We start from the raw sequence: 6,170 nt of genomic DNA on the forward strand, positions 1-6,170 counted from the left end.
GGGGAGCGTCACCTTCTCAAACTTTTTACGCGATGCCTATCATTTTTGTATTTCTTCAAAGAATTTCGAACAGTTTCAGCTTCGATTAACGGCACGAGGTTTTCACACTGACTGAGAATAATGCAACGTCTATCCTGTATACTCTTGCGTGATATGATCATTGACTATTTGGCAAATACATTGACCGTTAATCTGACATTATATGGAACTTCGTGTCTCACGTTCTGGAACATCGACTCCGGAAAAAATCAGTTCTTCTGCTCTTACGCTGTCTGCGATTCGCCAAAAGAGAACACAGGAGTAATGTATATTCAACTTCAATTTAATTTCGACTCAATCGAGAGCAATAAAGCCAGTAGCTATGAAAGAATCTTCGTTTGTTACACGTATAAACGCAGACGGGTATCTAATGAATTTTTTATGATTCATAAAAGAAGATTACGACGTCGGTTAGTTACGAATGGAATTAATATTAAATTTTCATTATGAGATTGCGAAGGGTGTAATTGCAATACGAATACCTCTACAATAGTTGTTCACGCTGACAGAGAATTAAATGTAGAATTTAACATATCGTACACTGCACTTGATGAAATAGAATGATAACTTTCGAACACGATACTTTACTAAGAAACAACTACGAGGTAGATGTCCATGATTATGCAGAAATCGATGAAACTATCCAACAAGTGCTCCAACTATACATGATACCTTACTTATGTATGTATGAAAGATGACCTTACTTATGTATTTTTCAAATAAATTATTAGTGCGATGATGTACAAAAATATTCTTTCTTCTTTTTGACCACGTTGTTTTTACTTTTCCTAAAATACAATATGAAATTATGGAATGGAATTCCACTCTACCCAAAAAATATTTATTATTTACAAAGCAACATATCTTGGCAGTATTTTCAATCATAAACACTCTAGCGATATAACTTATAAAGGTGAAATAAAAATATAAATCGCGGGAGCTAATTCAAGTGCGCATGGACGACCAACGATCGTAGCGATCGCTGTCCGTTCGCATGTGCGTGCTCGAGCGATAAGCGTTCGTCTCGGAACCTATGCCCCATTCGCGATCACGACCGCGATATTCGAAAAGTCGATAGGCAAAGCTCAAGACAAATGCAAGCTCCATTTGTGATGTCAGCTTCACCGTCGATTTTTCAAATGAAATTTCCTGAAACAGGTTGGTCACGCGAAAACGCGCCTACCCGACGAAAGACTGTGCCAACCTGCCCGGCCCTACCTACTTATAGTTAACATTCATACCAGAAAATATACTACCTATCCTACCCGGGAACCTATATTTAAAACCTGAAAAATGGCAAAACAAACACACCAACACATTCGCTCCACGGTTCTCACACATAACCCGGGCGCAAAAGGCCTACACTAGAGAGACGTCCCGGGACGCCTCCGACACCCGAGTTTCGTATACAACATTCACACTCTAATGTACGTACCATTTCCCTGAAATCGACTGACGATGGCTAGCGGCCATTGCGTAAAAGTATCATGTATATTTGTATTTCAATTTTAATCAAATATTCATAATCGCATATGTAATATAATCGTGTATATATCGTGCAAAGATATGATTTTAATAGATCATTGTATCTTAATCAATGTAATTATCATTGTAATTCAATACGTACGTTCATATTACTATTTATAATGTATTGTACGTATGTAGTAGCATTGTTACTATTAATCGTAATTGGATTCACGTATTTGTGAAAATTGTAATGAATAGTAAAATCGACGCAATTCCACAGCCTAACCATACACACACACACACAGTGGAAAATACGTCGTGCACGACACACTAACGCAACGTCAGTCGCTAAAAGGTCATTAAGCTTATCAACTAGTCATCATGCACATTGCCTTTCTCCCACTCAAGTAGCACCTGGGCACGTAAGTGGGGTCCTGGCAATGAACATGGAAAGGGTTAAATCTGAAAATCCTATGCCAAAAGTATGATTAACAATTATATTTTGCATCTAAGCGGATAATGCTCTCAAATTTGATCTCAGTTTTAATAATTTAATTGAATTAAAAATTATTAAATAAATTTAATTAACAAATAAAAATTACTTTATTCTTCAATTACTTTATTAATTTGCAAACTTAATAATGTTAATGTTAAACAATAAAACAATTAGTTTAATTTGTTTGAAATAAAAAAATAATTTAAGATACTCGAAATAAAAAATGTGACTAATCTTGTCTATCTTTGTCTTTGTACTCTTAATGAATTATAAAATTATTTAATTCTATTAAATCACGCACTAATGACGTTAATATTACGAATTGTGTGTAAGAAACTATACCGATTAAATACTAAATAAATATTATCAATTATTCACTAAATACGTCCGCCTTTAAAAAAACTATCAGGTTGATCATCAAACACCGCGGCGTCCATCCGAATTTCGTGGCATTCTTTCGAATTTCGTAGCGTTTCTCTAATAGCTTCAAGTTCTCGTAATCAAACAATAATCAACACAAAAGAAGGCCAAAACATTAAAATAAATGTATAAAGAGAATAAATTATATTAAAATGAATCAACGATTAAATTGCTTCTAATAGTTTATTGTACGAGATAGCGATAAATACGACAATTAAAAAGATGATCGAAGAAAAGAAAATAATCGAATAGTAGATTATAATTAGATTATAATAAATTATTATATAGAAACGTACGTTAATGAAACGAAGTTGTAGAAGGACCTCTGGCGCGCAGTAATACGCAACGCACGACCGGTCGCTCCGTTCTCCGTCGATACAATGACACCGCGCGCCTCGATCGACATAGCAGTGTTCGATAGAAGGGCGGGGAAGAGTGGGGAGGCCCGCCGGCGAGTTCGAACCTGCACGAAAGTATGTTACAATCTCATATTACTTTATACATATTACGTATTACATTCAACATAGTAAACAAATAATACGACGCATTGGAAAGGACAAATACGCGTAAAAAATATATAAACACGAGCTGATGTAATCTAGACGAACAAAATGAAAATAAAACATCATAATATTATTATTACCGTAAAATTTACTTTTTCCTACCAAACAATTATTGTCGAATTATATTTCATTAATGGGCATAGTTCGATGTATGGGGAAACAGAGAAAGGAAGGAAAAAAAAAAGGAAAAGAAAATAGAAAACATAAGAAAGGGATTATCAAAGTAAAAGAAAGGGAGGAAAAAATGCATTGGGGAGTAAAGAGGAAAAGAATTCTTTCAAATAATACGTGATTTGTATTCCTCGATACAAATGATTTTGATTGAAAACTAATAATCGTCTATTTACAAACGAAAAATCACTGTAAATTGTACTACATTATAAATATAAAACGAAATGAATTAAGATTCTCACCATTTTGAAGCAATGACTTGGTGTTTTATATTAAATTTTTCACATTCACGACAAACTCTTAGCAGTTGCTTCCTCTTTCGAATACGACACCGCGCGAAATGGTTTAATTTCAAATTTTTATTAAAAAATTTACCACCAGAGTGCGCTTAGTTCAGGAACGTATCACGTACTATCAGTACCCGGATATTACTCGGATTTTCTAGAAATTTATTTCGATATCCATCTATTTGCATGGAAATACGATAAATCTCTATAAATTGTGTTAACATATTGCGAACTAGTCGTTTTATTGCTAGCTATTCCCAGGATATAATTAAATAATTTATCCTTAAATGACAACGATCAAAATAACGAAAATTTTTATGATCGGCTTGAAGCATTAGAATAAACACAAGAATTCTCACTAACGTGATTCGTCCGTAATATGTTAATAGCTGTGAATATAGAATAGTTTAAATTATGATTCTCACCATTTTGAAGCAATGATTTGGTGTTTTATATTAAATTTTTCACATTTACGACAAACTCGTAGCAGTCGCTTCCTCTTTCGAATACGACACCGCGCGAAATGATGAAATTTCAAATTTTAATTCGTATTTCTGCCATCAGGGCGCAGAAAGCTCAGGTACGTATTATATTCTATTAGTACCCTGATACTGCATTTTCGCGAATTATTTTCATACAAAATTCTATAAATCATGAAAAAATTTGACCTTTTTTCTAATAAATTATATATACTATATTACAATTAAATACGAGGTTTTGTAATAGTATAGATATCTTATCGATGAATAGTACTAATTTATGACGTAATTGAAACTTAAAATAAAAAAATGGGGAAAGGAAGGAAAGCAAACGCTTTAATTTTCGATTTACATAATAAAGAGTAAATTTATACAATCAATTACAGTATCATATAAATAGTGACGACTATACGCAACATTACAAGTATTACAATATTCTTACGCGTGTAGTAAAAAACATCATCTGCACTATACTACACTTACACGATACTTATCGTTAATATTTACAATGCTCCGAAGCGAGCGGAATTTCTCTCATTTTCATCGAGAAAAACGCTTAATAGCTCCAAAATGATTCGTGGAATCATTTGACAACCATAAAATGTCAAGATATTCAGAATATCAAGGCTTTTATCAGACATGCCGACAATTTATAAAAGATTAGAATGTGTAACACGGTCCATGGATAGTTACGACAATATTTACTAGTTATTAATAGTTATTATTTAAACTAATAAATTGATGTTAAAATCACGAAAAATGAGTCTTTATATCATTAAAAACTTTATATAATGTTCGCCAATAGAAAAGACTGTCTAATCTTTCTTCTACAAAATTTTCCATGATTACCTTTACATAGCAGTACATTATTTTAATTAATTTCATATTTTTTCTTCTGTTTATCCATGTACTATGTTATGAGAAGCAATAGATGACACTGAAATCCTAAGAATATAATATAAATTAAGAATCGAAGTACGAAGTGCTACCAGAGCATCCATAATTATTCAGGTGAACGTACTCACGAATGCAACACCATCAAATACAAAAATATCATCAATGAATTTTTCCTCGCTTGACACCGAGAGATCTGTATTTAACGATCATTTCTACGCAAAGGCACGTTATTCGAGTAGACATTATGCGCAAGAATTAATATGGCAAGAAGTTTATTAAACAAGTCCTTGTAAAGAACTAACAGACTTTTTTCTACTTTCCTTGCAATTTATCACTTTTAATTTAGTAGATTTCGTTGATTAATTTATTCTTTGATCGTTGATAAATTATTCCCTTTTACGCCAGAGCATTGAAGACAATAAGGAAATACTGCTGATGATAGTAAGAAAAATTGCAGGGAATACAATTCGTTGTTATATTGGTTAAGGCACTAGATACAATTGACGCTCATACTTCATTACAATATCGATTTTCGATTCCGTAGCAAGTGATACAAACATATTTTTATGTTCGTAATTATGATATTGTTACATTATATTTATTTATTGACAATAATTTTTGTGCAAAAATAGTTTTGTATCTCATCTATGTTTATTTTCGTATATCAAAAATAATCATTTTTATAAGCTTTTCATTACCAAAATTTCAATCTAAATTCCATTACAAAGTGATAAACACATTGTATGAACGAAAAGAAACTTTATCCACAACCTTTATTTGTAACTGAATAACTAATCAAACGAAAAGAACCTTTGAAACCTTCCGTAATTGAAGAAATATCTACTTGAGACAAGATTAATTTGTTCTTTCTTCACCTACTAAAGTAAATGTCTTCCAAATCTTACGATATTCATTTCATAAACTACTCGCACAGTTGGAATATTTATAAATATTTTTTGTATAATACGAATAGATCACATTCCTAAGTATAATATTACAATATGTTTCTTAAAAACAACCATTGTACACTTAAAAGATTGCAACATAAAAGATCGTGATTTTCATGTTTGAACCAGTACTCTGTCTTTATATGATGTCTATGATATTTGAAAACGAAATTTTTTTTAAAAGCTTTATGATACAGATCACAATAGAAAGTTGTTATACTTGAAAATATGTATAATCCATTATACAAATACTTCACATCTACGATCAATTAACGTAATACTTTATATTTGATAAGAATATAAATATTTATATAGTTCAAACAATAGCATATTTTGCAACCTAAGTAACCAACTATACATCGTAATATAAATTTGATAAAGTCAGTAACTACAATAAGCGTAAA

The sequence above is a fragment of the Bombus vosnesenskii genome, unplaced genomic scaffold (genome assembly GCF_011952255.1).
Source record: "Bombus vosnesenskii isolate JDL3184/JDL3185 unplaced genomic scaffold, Bvos_JDL3184-5_v1.1 scf7180000013883, whole genome shotgun sequence".
Lineage (NCBI taxonomy): Eukaryota > Metazoa > Arthropoda > Insecta > Hymenoptera > Apidae > Bombus > Bombus vosnesenskii.